The following is a 17,877-nucleotide window of genomic DNA, read 5'->3' as shown; positions in this document are numbered from 1 at the left end:
TGATCAGCCTGCATCAGTCTTTTTCAGAGCTCCGCTGACCCAGGCAAGACTGGACTCAACTCTTCAAACCACCCCTTTTAAGGAAGGCAAAGGCCTGCCGGCTCCTGAGAGACTGGATAGGAATAACTGGAGCAACACAGAAGAAGCAAGACCTTTCACCCCCGGAGTGACCGGAGTTCCATAGTCAATTCACAGCAACAACAGCTGTCAGTCTCCATACACTGACACCTTTTCCACTATAAACAGGATAACTCACCACACATAGATGTTAGGGACAAATACACACATGTTTGGTCTCGTTTGAATGGGCATGAGATGGCAAATACTATACTCTCAGATTTAAGGCAGTATAACTTTCCCCAAGGGAAATATAGATAATTTGGCTAAATCTACAAAAATGAGAGAGCCTCCCATATGGTAGAACAAGGGAATTATAACCGCCCCCTAAGGTGATCTGATTGGCTGGGGACTTGAGAACCAAGTCCAGCAATGCCCCTAAAATTAACCATTGACCGAAACTGGTCAGTCTTCAGAGACATGCCATCACCTGGGTTGGATACTTAAGGAAGGGTCTCAGAAGAAGTCGGGGAGTCACTCTGTAATCAGAGCTCCCACAGAGAACTGTGCGAAAGTCCATCTGTAGTCAGATGCTTTCCGCAGAACTTTGTGCACTCTCCGCTGAGGTATGGGATGGTTTAATATTGTATTTGTCAAATTATATTTACAAGTATGTGGCCACATGTCAATAATTGTATATTGTAGTATGTTTAATAAATGTTGTTTCGATTATTTTATGGCTGTCTGATTTGCTAACTTCTTTATAAACTTTCCAGATTGGACTTCTATCCTTATTAGGACAAAAGTGGTAAATACTATCTTGTAGCCTCTGGGTTAAATCCCCTTTATCCGGGTCCCAAACTCGACTGCCCAAGTTAAGTTAGGTGGATACCAGAACCACACCTCTGGAGTTCACACACGCTCAGTTACGGGCCGGCGTACACACTATGTTCCTAGGCACCGGGCATAGTCTCTGAGACATTCACATGGTAAGACAATGGGCGGCATCGGCGGAGTCCCTGAGACGAGCCAAAAGTAAACCTCGTACAAACTACCGCAACAAAAGGTGCGCCTTCACTGCCGCTGAGGTTGACACATGTTATGATATGGGCTGCCCCCGGCTGAGCCTCTGAGGTGGACGTACGTGTGGTTCGGGTAAACATCGGCTTAATCTCCGAGGCACCCACATGCTCAGTAATTGGCAGACACTGAGCCTTTGGGGAATTATATAGGTCGAGGGACCCGAATAATCAGAGGCTGACATTGTCTTAAATGGTGGCGATTTCTGTACCTTTAGGACAAACCCTGTGGAACAAGCCCACAGACCGCCCTGTCGGCCGAGGCGAATCTGGCGGACTCCTTCGTCAGGGGTAAAACTAGAGTTGGTAATCTAAAGGAGAGTCTCGAAGTAATCTGAACAACATAAACGTCATGACTACAATATACTGAAATAAGGTCATTAATAAAATGGAGTCAGATATGTGTCTAAAAGAATATTTTGTATATTAAAAAGGGTAAGTAATTCCCAGGAGCGCTTGGAAGGACCGACACGCATTCTCAGCCTTCGGCTGCGCCATTGGATTCCGCCATTGGGCCAGTGGGCGGCTCCCTACAGACCCAACACAACCCTCCAGTTACCCGCCACTCTCACTAATGAATACAGACTTGAAAATCATTACAAAAGCTCTCGCCACTCAGTTACAGACAGTCATTCCTACTATAATCCATCCTGATCAGACAGATTTCATCAAGACAAGACATGCCTCGGACAACATCCATAGATTATTTAATTTAGTCAGTACTGCTCAGCATACCCACACTAAAACCACGATTACATCATTAGATGCAGAAACGACATCTGACAGTCAGTTGGACATTCTTCTTTAATATATTGCATAGATTTGGCTTCGGAGAGTCGTTCACCCACTGGGTTAAAATACTGTACACCTCAGCCAAAGCTACAGTGTCACAGATGGGATGACATCACCTGCATTCACACTCCGACGGGGAAGACGGCCTGCATGCCCACTCTCTCCTTCACTGTTTGCCATCTTCATAGAAACAATTGTGGCAGCAATACGACAGAACAGTGAAATAAATAGAATTCATACTAATAAGTCAACACAAAATTAGTCTCTATGCAGATGATATCTTGCTGTTTTTATGAAACCCTCAATATATGAAATTTTAATTTTATTAATACCTTTTCAAAACATATCAAACTACACAATAAACTGGAAAAAAACACATAATATTCTCACTGTCTGACGATGCCTGGGATTCAGCTGATCAGGATGGTCCATTTCACACTGGAAATATCCGGTACTTGGGTATCTACATCTCCCACAGGCTGTCTGACTTGGTTACCCTCAACTACACCCCCTTATTCAAAACAATAGATGAGTCTCCCACTTGAATCAATAAAAATAAAATTACTCGTCCAGAATAATTTCAGAAAAATTCTTTCAAACTCATTAATGTCACATTTTTGCTGGAAAAACAAAAACACAAAATCAAACATTCCACATTACAGAAAAGTAAATCTCAAGGTGGATTACAAGCTCATTTTTCTTAATTACTTCTTAGCAAAACAAAACTGCTTTAACAACACAGTGCTGCCATTTCCACAGCACTGACAGCCCAGTGGAAAGTCATTAAAATCACTAACTGTACTCTCAGACCCTGTAAATACACGCCAATCTGGAATAATCTGGACTTCCTACTTCACAATATCACCATTCACTATCACTCACGGGGACAGAAAGGGATTACACATCTCCACCTCCTTTTCAGTAACAGTCATTTCATGACATTCAAAGACTTAATCCATAAATGCGAGTTGAGAATATGCAATTTTTCTAATATTTACTAACTGAATCTAGCATCAGAACCAAAATGGACCTCACACATAATACACTGAATCCTCCTCAGATGAGACAACATTCTGCAACTTAAAAATAAAAAGAAACCTCTAGAATATATAATCCTCCATCTGCGACAGACACATTGATATTTGTACCAAAAATTAACTGGAATAAGGACCTTATCTTTTCCCCCAGCTCTGATTTCTGGATGGACGTCTGCAACAACATATTCACAGTGACAAATACTGGCCTTCAGTTCAGTACAAAGTAATTCACATAAAACATGTGACTCAATATAAAAAGTAGTCAGTACTGATACCTGCTCACAGTGTACAAGGGGTGTCACAGATAATTATCTGCATACTCTGTGGGCCTGTATACCTGCTCACAGTGCACCGTGGGTGTCACAGATAATTATCTGCATGCTCTGTGGGCCTGTATACCTGCTCACAGTGTACAAGGGGTGTCACAGATAATTTTCTGCATGCTCTGTGGGCCTGTATACCTGCTCACAGTGCACAATGGGTGTCACAGGTAATTATCTGCATGCTTTGTGGGCCTGTATACCTGCTCACAGTGCACCATGGGTGTCAAAGATAATTATCTGCATGCTCTGTGGGCCTGTATACCTGCTCACAGTGCACCATGGGTGTCACAGATAATTATCTGCATGCTCTGTTGGCCTGTATACCTGCTCACAGTGCACCATGGGTGTCACAGATAATTATCTGCATGCTCTGTTGGCCTGTATACCTGCTCACAGTGTACAATGGGTGTCACAGATAATTATCTGCATGCTCTGTGGGCCTGTATACCTGCTCACAGTGTACAATGGGTGTCACAGGTAATTATCTGCATGCTCTGTTGGCCTGTATACCTGCTCACAGTGTACAATGGGTGTCGCAGATAATTATCTGCATGCTCTGTGGGCCTGTATACCTGCTCACAGTGTACAATGGGTGTCACAGATAATTATCTGCATGCTCTGTTGGCCTGTATACCTGCTCACAGTGCACCATGGGTGTCACAGATAATTATCTGCATGCTCTGTTGGCCTGTATACCTGCTCACAGTGTACAATGGGTGTCGCAGATAATTATCTGCATGCTCTGTGGGCCTGTATACCTGCTCACAGTGCACCATGGGTGTCACAGATAATTATCTGCATGCTCTGTTGGCCTGCATACCTGCTCACAGTGTACAATGGGTGTCGCAGATAATTATCTGCATGCTCTGTTGGCCTGTATACCTGCTCACAGTGCACCATGGGTGTCACAGATATTTATCTGCATGCTCTGTGGGCCTGTATACCTGCTCACAGTGTACAATGGGTGTCACAGATAATTATCTGCATGCTCTGTGGGCCTGTATACCTGCTCACAGTGCACCATGGGTGTCACAGATAATTACTGTATGTTCTCTATAGGTGAAAGATCTGGACTGCAGACAGGCCAATTCAGCACCCGGGCTCTTCTCCGACGAAGCCATGTGCTTGTAATAGCTGCAGTATGTGGTTTTGCATTGTCCTGCTGAAATACACCAGGCCTTCCCTGAAACAGACGTCCTCTGGAGGGGAGCATGTGTTGCTCTAAAACCTTTATATACCTTTCAGCATTCATAGTTCCTTCCAAAACATGCAAGTTGCCCATACCGTATGCACTTATGCACCCCCATACCATCAGAGATGCTGGCTTTTGAACTGAACGCTGATAACACGCTGGAAGGTCTCCCTCCTCTTTAGCCCGGAGGACACGGTGCCCTTGATTACCAACAAGAATGTCACATTTGGACTCTGACCACAGAACACTTTCCCACTTTGAAACAGTCCATTTCAAATGAGTCTTGGCCCACAGGACACGACGGCGCTTCTGGACCATGTTCAGACATGGATTCCTTTTTGCATGATAGAGCTTTAGCTGGCATCTGCAGATGGCACGGCGGATTGTGTTTACCGACTGTGCTTTCTGGAAGTATTCCTGGGCCCATTTAGTAATGTCATTGACACAATCATGCCGATGAGTGATGCAGAGTCGTCTGAGGGCCCGAAGACCACGGGCATCCAATACAGGTCTTCGGCCTTTGAACATTTGTAATATCATCTATGTTCTGTTGTGAATAAAATATAGGCTCATGTGATTTGAAAGTGTTTTATTTGTTATTTCATTCAAATATAAAGAACTTTTCTAGAATTCTGGTTGTTTGTATGTTTGCTGGGGGCGGCATGGTGGTGCAGTGGTTAGCACTGTTGCCTCACACCTCTGGGACCCGGGTTCAAGTCTCCGCCTGGGTCACATGTGTGTGGAGTTTGCATGTTCTCCCCATGTCGTCGTGGGATTTTCTCCGGGTACTCTGGTTTCCCCCACAGTCCAAAAACATGCTGAGGCTAATTGGAGTTGCTAAATTGCCCGACTGGTATGTGAATGTGCCCTGTGATGGGTTGGCCCCCCATCCTGGGTTGTTCCCTACCTTTTGCCTATTGCTTCCGGGATAGGCTCCGGACCCCCTGCGACCCAGTAGGATAAGCGGTTTGGAAAATGGATGGATGGATGTATGTTTGCAGCAAACTATTTTGTGAATAAAAGCTACCTCAATGCCCACCGCCCCCCTACTTTTTTGCTGTTATTTTAATTAATTATTATTATTACTGTTTGATTCATGTATTGTATGTTTCAGTCATTACAGATATGTATGAAAGTGTGTCCGTGAATGTATGGACATTCATATCTATGTATTAATATATACTGCTTAAAAAAATTGAAGGAACACTTTTTAATCAGAGTATAGCATCAAGTCTATTAAACTTCTGGGATATTGACCAGGTCAGTTAAGTAGCGGAGGGGGTTGTTAATCAGTTTCAGCCGCTTTAGTGTTAATGAAATTATCAACAGGTGAAATAGAGGGGCAACAATGAGACGACCCCCAAACCAGGAATGGTTTAACAGGTGGAGGCCACTGGCATTTTTCCCTCCTCATCTTTTCTGACGGTTTTTTCACTAGTTTTGCATTTGGCGACGGTCAGTGTCACTACTGGTAGCATGAGGCGATACCTGGACCCTACAGAGGTTGCACAGGTAGTCCAACTCCTCCAGGATGGCGCATCAATACGTGCCATTGCCAGAAGGTTTGCTGTGTCTCCCAGCACAGTCTCAAGGGCATGGAGGAGATTCCAGGAGACAGGCAGTTATTCAAGGAGAGCTGAACAGGGCCATAGAAGGTCCTTAACCCATCAGCAGGACCGGTATCTGCTCCTTTGTGCAAGGAGGAACAGGATGAACACTGCTGGAGCCCTACAAAATGACCTCCATCAGGCCACTGGTGTGAATGTTTCTGATTGTTTGGTCAGAGACAGACTTCATGAGGGTGGCTTGAGGGCCCAACGTCCTCTAGTGGACCCTGTGCTCACTGCCCAGCACCATGGAGCTCGATTGGCATTTGCCATAGATTACCAGAATTTGCAGGTCTGCTACTGGTGCCCTGTGCTTTTCACAGATGAGAGCAGGTTCACCCTGAGCACATGTGACAGACGTGAAAGGGTCTGGAGAAGCCATGGAGAACGTTATGCTGCCTGCAGCATTGTTCAGCATGACCGGTTTGGTGGTGGGTCAGTGATGGTCTGGGGAGGCATATCCATGGAGGGACGCACAGACCTCTACAGGCTAGACAACGGCACCTTGACTGCCATTAGATATCAGGATGAAATTCTTGAACCCATTGTCAGACCCTATGCTGATGCGGTGGGTCCTGGGTTCCTCCTGGTGCACGACAATGTGGCAAGAGCATATAGGCAGTTCCTGGAGGATGAAGGAATTGATACCATTGACTGCCCCCCACGGACATTATGTTTCGTCCATTCGATGCCACCAGGTTGCACCTCAGACTGTCCAGAAGCTCAGTGATACCCTGGTCCAGATGTGAGAGGAGATCCCCCAGGACATCATCCATGGTCTCATTAGGACCATGCCCCGACATTGTCAGGCATGCATACAACCACGTGGGGACGATACAAACTACTGAGTATGATTCTGAGTTACTGTAATGAAATTTCAACAAAATGGACTAGCCTGCCACATCATTTTTCACTTTGATTTTCGGGGTGTCTTTGAATTCAGCCCTCTGTAGGTTGATAATTTCATTTCCATCAAACGATGTGGCATCCTTTCGTTCCTAACACATTACCCAGTCTACATCAGTATAGATATCCAGCATGATTTTTTTCCCCATTGATATCTGATGTGTTTTCAAAGTGTTCCTTTAATTTTTTTGAGGAGTGTATATGTGTGATAATTTTTTATTTACTAATTTCTTTTTGACAATTACGGCTCCAATCATCCACAATCATCATATATAAATAGAATCCTTCGTTTTTTACTTTTTTGCATTTATCTCCTTTTCTTTTCCTCTCCCCTCTACGACTCCTCAGATTAAATACTGACTTCATTCGCCCCCCCATTCCTGCCACTTCAACTAGCCTCTACTTTGGGGTAGTGGTTCTTTTCACCTGTGCCTCTGGGTGGGGCAGGTCACCTAGTGCACTGGGGGTGGGGTGTCGCAGACACTCACACACGCATACCCTGTCACAGACACTCTCATACACACGTACCCTGCCACAGACACTCTCACACACACGTACCCTGCCACAGACACTCTCACACACATGTACCCTGTCACAGACACTCTCACACACATACCCTGCCAGACACTCTCACACACACGTACCTTGCCACAGACACTCTCACACACACGTACTCTTCCACAGACACTCTCACACACACGTACCCTGTCGCAGACACTCTCACACACACGTACCCTGTCACAGACACTCTCACACATACGTACCCTGTCGCAGACACTCTCTCACACACACGTACCTGGCCGCAGACACTCTCACACACACGTACCCTTCCACAGACACTCTCACACACACGTACCCTGTCGCAGACACTCTCACACACACGTACCCTGTCACAGACACTCTCACACATACGTACCCTGTCGCAGACACTCTCTCACACACACGTACCCTGCCGCAGACACTCTCACACACACGTACCCTTCCACAGACACTCTCACACACACGTACCCTGTCGCAGACACTCTCACACACACGTACCCTGCCACAGACACTCTCACACACACGTACCCTGCCTCAGACACTCTCACACACACGTACCCTGCCACAGACACTCTCATACACATGTACCCTGCCACAGACACTCTCACACACACGTACCCTGCCACAGACACTCTCATACACATGTACCCTGTCACAGACACTCTCACACACATACCCTGCCAGACACTCTCACACACACGTACCCTGCCACAGACACTCTCACACACACGTACCCTTCCACAGACACACTAACACACACATACCCTGTCACAGACACTCTCACACACACGTACCCTGCCTCAGACACTCTCACACACACGTACCCTGCCACAGACACTCTCACACACACGTACCCTGCCTCAGACACTCTCACACATACGTACCCTGCCACAGACACTCTCGCACACACGTATCCTGCCGCAGACACTCTCGCACACACGTACCCTTCCACAGACTCACTAACACACACATACCCTGTCACAGACACTCACACACATATCCTGCCGCAGACACACTCATACACACGTACCCTGCTGCAGACACTCTCATACACGTGTACCCTGCCACAGACACTCTCACACACACTTACCGTCACAGACACTCACACACATATCCTGCCGCAGACACACTCACACACACGTACCCTGCTGCAGACACTCTCATACACGTGTACCCTGCCACAAACACTCTCACACACACTTACCGTCACAGACACTCACACACATATCCTGCCGCAGACACACTCACACACACGTACCCTGCCGCAGACACTCTCATACACGCGTACCCTGTCACAGACACTCTCGCACACACGTATCCTGCCGCAGACACTCTCGCACACACGTACCCTTCCACAGATACACTAACACATACATACCCTGTCACAGACACTCACACACATATCCTGCCGCAGACACACTCATACACACGTACCCTGCTGCAGACACTCTCATACACGTGTACCCTGCCACAAACACTCTCACACACACTTACTGTCACAGACACTCACACACATATCCTGCCGCAGACACACTCACACACACGTACCCTGCCTCAGACACTCTCACACATACGTACCCTGCCACAGACACTCTCGCACACACGTATCCTGCCGCAGACACTCTCGCACACACGTACCCTTCCACAGACACACTAACACACACATACCCTGTCACAGACACTCACACACATATCCTGCCGCAGACACACTCATACACACGTACCCTGCTGCAGACACTCTCATACACGTGTACCCTGCCACAGACACTCTCGCACACACTTACCGTCACAGACACTCACACACATATCCTGCCGCAGACACACTCACGTACCCTGCCGCAGACACTCTCACACACGCGTACCCTGTCACAGACACTCTCGCACACGCGTACTCTGTCACAGACACTCTCACACAAACGTACCCTGTCGCAGACACTCTCACGCACACGTACCCTGTCACAGACACTCTCAAGCACACGTACCCTGCCGCAGACACTCTCACACACACGTACCCTGTCGCAGACACTCTCGCACACACGTACCCTGCCTCAGACACTCTCACACACACGTACCCTGTCACAGACACTCTCACACACACGTATCCTGCCGCAGACACTCTCACACACACGTACCCTGTCACAGACACTTTCACACACGCGTACCCTGCCGCAGACACTCTCACACACATGTACCCTGCCACAGACACTCTCATACACACTCTCACACACACGTATCCTGCCGCAGACACTCTCGCACACACGTACCCTTCCACAGACACTCTCGCACACACGTACCCTGCCACAGACACTCTCACACACATGTACCCTGTCACAGACACTCTCACACACACGTACCCTGCCACAGACACTCTCACACACACGTACCCTTCCACAGACACTCTCACACACACGTACCCTGTCGCAGACACTCTCACACACACGTACCCTGTCACAGACACTCACACACACACGTACCCTGTCGCAGACACTCTCTCACACACACGTACCCTGCCGCAGACACTCTCACACACACGTACCCTTCCACAGACACTCTCACACACGCGTACCCTGCCACAGACACTCTCACACACACATACCCTGCCAGACACTCTCACACACACATACCCTGCCACAGACACTCACACACATGTACCCTGCCACAGACACTCTCACACACATGTACCCTGCCACAGACACTCTCACACACACTTACCGTCACAGACACTCACACACATATCCTGCCGCAGACACACTCACACACACGTACCCTGCTGCAGACACTCTCATACACGTGTACCCTGCCACAAACACTCTCACACACACTTACCGTCACAGACACTCACACACATATCCTGCCGCAGACACACTCACACACACGTACCCTGCTGCAGACACTCTCATACACGTGTACCCTGCCACAGACACTCTCACACACACTTACCGTCACAGACACTCACACACATATCCTGCCGCAGACACACTCACACACACGTACCCTGCCGCAGACACTCTCACACACGCGTACCCTGTCACAGACACTCTCGCACACACGTACTCTGTCACAGACACTCTCACACACACGTACCCTGTCGCAGACACTCTCACACACACGTACCCTGTCACAGACACTCTCACGCACACGTACCCTGTCACAGACACTCTCAAGCACACGTACCCTGCCGCAGACACTCTCACACACACGTACCCTGTCGCAGACACTCTCGCACACACGTACCCTGCCTCAGACACTCTCACACACACGTACCCTGTCACAGACACTCTCACACACACGTATCCTGCCGCAGACACTCTCACACACACGTACCCTGTCACAGACACTTTCACACACGCGTACCCTGCCGCAGACACTCTCACACACATGTACCCTGCCACAGACACTCTCATACACGTGTACCCTGCCACAGACACTCTCACACACATGTACCCTGTCACAGACACTCTCACACACATATCCTGCCGCAGACACACTCACACACACGTACCCTGCCTCAGACACTCTCACACATACGTACCCTGCCACAGACACTCTCGCACACACGTATCCTGCCGCAGACACTCTCGCACACACGTACCCTTCCACAGACTCACTAACACACACATACCCTGTCACAGACACTCACACACATATCCTGCCGCAGACACACTCATACACACGTACCCTGCTGCAGACACTCTCATACACGTGTACCCTGCCACAGACACTCTCACACACACTTACCGTCACAGACACTCACACACATATCCTGCCGCAGACACACTCACACACACGTACCCTGCTGCAGACACTCTCATACACGTGTACCCTGCCACAAACACTCTCACACACACTTACCGTCACAGACACTCACACACATATCCTGCCGCAGACACACTCACACACACGTACCCTGCCGCAGACACTCTCATACACGCGTACCCTGTCACAGACACTCTCGCACACACGTATCCTGCCGCAGACACTCTCGCACACACGTACCCTTCCACAGATACACTAACACATACATACCCTGTCACAGACACTCACACACATATCCTGCCGCAGACACACTCATACACACGTACCCTGCTGCAGACACTCTCATACACGTGTACCCTGCCACAAACACTCTCACACACACTTACTGTCACAGACACTCACACACATATCCTGCCGCAGACACACTCACACACACGTACCCTGCCTCAGACACTCTCACACATACGTACCCTGCCACAGACACTCTCGCACACACGTATCCTGCCGCAGACACTCTCGCACACACGTACCCTTCCACAGACACACTAACACACACATACCCTGTCACAGACACTCACACACATATCCTGCCGCAGACACACTCATACACACGTACCCTGCTGCAGACACTCTCATACACGTTTACCCTGCCACAGACACTCTCACACACACTTACCGTCACAGACACTCACACACATATCCTGCCGCAGACACACTCACACACACGTACCCTGCCGCAGACACTCTCACACACGCGTACCCTGTCACAGACACTCTCGCACACACGTACTCTGTCACAGACACTCTCACACAAACGTACCCTGTCGCAGACACTCTCACGCACACGTACCCTGTCACAGACACTCTCAAGCACACGTACCCTGCCGCAGACACTCTCACACACACGTACCCTGTCGCAGACACTCTCGCACACACGTACCCTGCCTCAGACACTCTCACACACACGTACCCTGTCACAGACACTCTCACACACACGTATCCTGCCGCAGACACTCTCACACACACGTACCCTGTCACAGACACTTTCACACACGCGTACCCTGCCGCAGACACTCTCACACACATGTACCCTGCCACAGACACTCTCATACACACTCTCACACACACGTATCCTGCCGCAGACACTCTCGCACACACGTACCCTTCCACAGACACTCTCGCACACACGTACCCTGCCACAGACACTCTCACACACATGTACTCTGTCACAGACACTCTCACACACATACCCTGCCAGACACTCTCACACACACGTACCCTGCCACAGACACTCTCACACACACGTACCCTTCCACAGACACTCTCACACACACGTACCCTGTCGCAGACACTCTCACACACACGTACCCTGTCACAGACACTCACACACACACGTACCCTGTCGCAGACACTCTCTCACACACACGTACCCTGCCACAGACACTCTCACACACACGTACCCTTCCACAGACACTCTCACACACGCGTACCCTGCCACAGACACTCTCACACACACATACCCTGCCAGACACTCTCACACACACACATACCCTGCCACAGACACTCACACACACGTACCCTGCCACAGACACTCTCACACACATGTACCCTGCCACAGACACTCTCACACACACTTACCGTCACAGACACTCACACACATATCCTGCCGCAGACACACTCACACACACGTACCCTGCTGCAGACACTCTCATACACGTGTACCCTGCCACAAACACTCTCACACACACTTACCGTCACAGACACTCACACACATATCCTGCCGCAGACACACTCACACACACGTACCCTGCCGCAGACACTCTCATACACGCGTACCCTGTCACAGACACTCTCGCACACACGTATCCTGCCGCAGACACTCTCGCACACACGTACCCTTCCACAGATACACTAACACATACATACCCTGTCACAGACACTCACACACATATCCTGCCGCAGACAGACTCATACACACGTACCCTGCTGCAGACACTCTCATACACGTGTACCCTGCCACAAACACTCTCACACACACTTACTGTCACAGACACTCACACACATATCCTGCCGCAGACACACTCACACACACGTACCCTGCCTCAGACACTCTCACACATACGTACCCTGCCACAGACACTCTCGCACACACGTATCCTGCCGCAGACACTCTCGCACACACGTACCCTTCCACAGACACAATAACACACACATACCCTGTCACAGACACTCACACACATATCCTGCCGCAGACACACTCATACACACGTACCCTGCTGCAGACACTCTCATACACGTGTACCCTGCCACAGACACTCTCACACACACTTACCGTCACAGACACTCACACACATATCCTGCCGCAGACACACTCACACACACGTACCCTGCCGCAGACACTCTCACACACGCGTACCCTGTCACAGACACTCTCGCACACACGTACTCTGTCACAGACACTCTCACACACACGTACCCTGTCGCAGACACTCTCACACACACGTACCCTGTCACAGACACTCTCACGCACACGTACCCTGTCACAGACACTCTCAAGCACACGTACCCTGCCGCAGACACTCTCACACACACGTACCCTGTCGCAGACACTCTCGCACACACGTACCCTGCCTCAGACACTCTCACACACACGTACCCTGTCACAGACACTCTCACACACACGTATCCTGCCGCAGACACTCTCACACACACGTACCCTGTCACAGACACTTTCACACACGCGTACCCTGCCGCAGACACTCTCACACACATGTACCCTGCCACAGACACTCTCATACACGTGTACCCTGCCACAGACACTCTCACACACACGTATCCTGCCGCAGACACTCTCGCACACACGTACCCTTCCACAGACACTCTCGCACACACGTACCCTGCCACAGACACTCTCACACACATGTACCCTGTCACAGACACTCTCACACACATACCCTGCCAGACACTCTCACACACACGTACCCTGTCACAGACACTCACACACACACGTACCCTGTCGCAGACACTCTCTCACACACACGTACCCTGCCACAGACACTCTCACACACACGTACCCTTCCACAGACACTCTCACACACGCGTACCCTGCCACAGACACTCTCACACACACATACCCTGCCAGACACTCTCACACACACACATACCCTGCCACAGACACTCACACACACGTACCCTGCCACAGACACTCTCACACACATGTACCCTGCCACAGACACTCTCACACACACTTACCGTCACAGACACTCACACACATATCCTGCCGCAGACACACTCACACACACGTACCCTGCTGCAGACACTCTCATACACGTGTACCCTGCCACAAACACTCTCACACACACTTACCGTCACAGACACTCACACACATATCCTGCCGCAGACACACTCACACACACGTACCCTGCCGCAGACACTCTCATACACGCGTACCCTGTCACAGACACTCTCGCACACACGTATCCTGCCGCAGACACTCTCGCACACACGTACCCTTCCACAGATACACTAACACATACATACCCTGTCACAGACACTCACACACATATCCTGCCGCAGACAGACTCATACACACGTACCCTGCTGCAGACACTCTCATACACGTGTACCCTGCCACAAACACTCTCACACACACTTACTGTCACAGACACTCACACACATATCCTGCCGCAGACACACTCACACACACGTACCCTGCCTCAGACACTCTCACACATACGTACCCTGCCACAGACACTCTCGCACACACGTATCCTGCCGCAGACACTCTCGCACACACGTACCCTTCCACAGACACACTAACACACACATACCCTGTCACAGACACTCACACACATATCCTGCCGCAGACACACTCATACACACGTACCCTGCTGCAGACACTCTCATACACGTGTACCCTGCCACAGACACTCTCACACACACTTACCGTCACAGACACTCACACACATATCCTGCCGCAGACACACTCACACACACGTACCCTGCCGCAGACACTCTCACACACGCGTACCCTGTCACAGACACTCTCGCACACACGTACTCTGTCACAGACACTCTCACACACACGTACCCTGTCGCAGACACTCTCACACACACGTACCCTGTCACAGACACTCTCACGCACACGTACCCTGTCACAGACACTCTCAAGCACACGTACCCTGCCGCAGACACTCTCACGCACACGTACCCTGTCGCAGACACTCTCGCACACACGTACCCTGCCTCAGACACTCTCACACACACGTACCCTGTCACAGACACTCTCACACACACGTATCCTGCCGCAGACACTCTCACACACACGTACCCTGTCACAGACACTTTCACACACGCGTACCCTGCCGCAGACACTCTCACACACATGTACCCTGCCACAGACACTCTCATACACGTGTACCCTGCCACAGACACTCTCACACACACGTATCCTGCCGCAGACACTCTCGCACACACGTACCCTTCCACAGACACTCTCGCACACACGTACCCTGCCACAGACACTCTCACACACATGTACCCTGTCACAGACACTCTCACACACATACCCTGCCAGACACTCTCACACACACGTACCCTGCCACAGACACTCTCACACACACGTACCCTTCCACAGACACTCTCACACACACGTACCCTGTCGCAGACACTCTCACACACACGTACCCTGTCACAGAGACTCACACACACACGTACCCTGTCGCAGACACTCTCTCACACACACGTACCCTGCCACAGACACTCTCACACACACGTACCCTTCCACAGACACTCTCACACATGCGTACCCTGCCACAAACACTCTCACACACACATACCCTGCCAGACACTCTCACACACACACATACCCTGCCACAGACACTCACACACACGTACCCTGCCACAGACACTCTCACACACATGTACCCTGCCACAGACACTCTCACACACACGTACCCTGCCGCAGACACTCACACACACGCATACCCGGTCACAGACACTCTCACACACACGTACCCTGCCACAGACACTCTCACACACATGTACCCTGCCACAGACACTCTCATACACACGTACCCTGCCGCAGACACTCACACACACGCGTACCCGGTCACAGACACTCTCAAACACACATACCCTGCCAGACACTCTCACATACATGTATCCTGCCGCAGACAAACGGCAAATGACAAATGGGACCAAACTGTTTGTCCGTTATAAGCGAAATTCCATTGTATGTGAGTCCGCTATATGCGATGCTTTTTCTGCAGGTTCTTAAAGGCACACGGCCAGCGGACCTTGTCTGTTACATATGATATTCCGTTATAAGCGAGTTCGTTATAATGGGATTATACTGCACCTCCAACTCCACCTAGCAGACATACCTATGAGGGGATTGAGGTATGGATTGATTCTGATCGTGTTTGGACTAAACACCCCGGGATTCAAATACATCGTCCACCGTGATTCACCCACATTATTGTTGTGCCACAGGTGAACTGCACAAACATGTTTTTTCACTGATCACTTATATAACTTGTTTCTCACAGAAAGAGCTAGAACACCTATCTTGCCTTTCCCAGCGGAAAGGGAGGCTTATCTTTTCTCTCCCAGGGGAAAAGGGAAAGTCTTGCCCAAAATGCTTCATAACCGCAAGCGCAAAACAGCCTCACCTGGACAGGAATTGGAGAATAAAGAGCACAGTCCCTGAGGGAGGGGTGACCCTGGCCAGCTCGCCCCCTCCCCGCACGAGTACCACTCCAGATTTAGCATAAAGGAAGGGGGAGAGCTCAGCACTGACCGGAGATCAGCCGTGGGATAGAGCGCGCATCGCCCGGCACTTCTCAGGAATTATGTGTTGGTCTCCTGCCAGGACTGAAAGGGGCTCCCCAGTCCGTGTGTGAAGGTGGGTGATTATAGCACGTCCGAGTGTAGATGGCTTGTGGCTACTTTTTCATTTTATTAATTAGTGGGATTACCTATCATCCATCCATCCATCCATTTTCCAAACCACTTATCCTACTGGGTCGCGGGGGGTCCGGAGCCTATCCCGGAAGCAATGGGCACGAGGCAGGGAACAACCCAGGATGGGGGGCCAGCCCATCGCAGGGCACACTCACACACCATGCACTCACACACGCATTCCTATGGGCAATTTAGCAAGTCCAATTAGCCTCAGCATGTTTTTGGACTGTGGGGGGAAACCGGAGTACCCGGAGGAAACCCCACGACGACATGGGGAGAACATGCAATCTCCATACACATGTGACCCAGGCGGAGACTCGAACCCGGGTCCCAGAGGTGTGAGGTAACAGTGCTAACCACTGCACCACCATGCTGCCCCCGATTACCTATCAATGCTTATGAAATATATTATAATTTTGTGTATATTTTAAGAAATATTTCTGAATGGACCAAAGCGAACCTGATTGTTCCTTCGACAGCCCTATATCCCCCTCTCACATTAAAACAATATTCTAGGTGGGGTCTTACCAAGGAATTGTATAATCTTAGCATCACTTCATTTAAATTAAACTCCACACACCTAGAGATGTAACCCAACATCCTATTGGCCTTTTTAATTGCTTC

General features: G+C 49.9%; 1 long non-coding RNA gene across 1 annotated transcript; it reads right to left on the bottom strand.

Annotated features, from left to right (window-relative positions):
* Window positions 1–481: 481 nt before the first annotated feature.
* LOC125723872 (uncharacterized) lies at window positions 482–6,912 on the bottom strand. The gene is made up of 3 exons (XR_007386995.1): window positions 4,233–6,912; window positions 3,489–4,170; window positions 482–3,426 (listed from the first exon to the last, which is right to left on the bottom strand). It is a non-coding gene; the product is annotated as an uncharacterized LOC125723872 (long non-coding RNA).
* Window positions 6,913–17,877: the final 10,965 nt, after the last annotated feature.

The sequence above is a fragment of the Brienomyrus brachyistius genome, unplaced genomic scaffold, assembly GCF_023856365.1.
Source record: "Brienomyrus brachyistius isolate T26 unplaced genomic scaffold, BBRACH_0.4 scaffold52, whole genome shotgun sequence".
Taxonomy (NCBI): domain Eukaryota; kingdom Metazoa; phylum Chordata; class Actinopteri; order Osteoglossiformes; family Mormyridae; genus Brienomyrus; species Brienomyrus brachyistius.
This window is presented reverse-complemented; position numbering and strand designations above follow the sequence as displayed.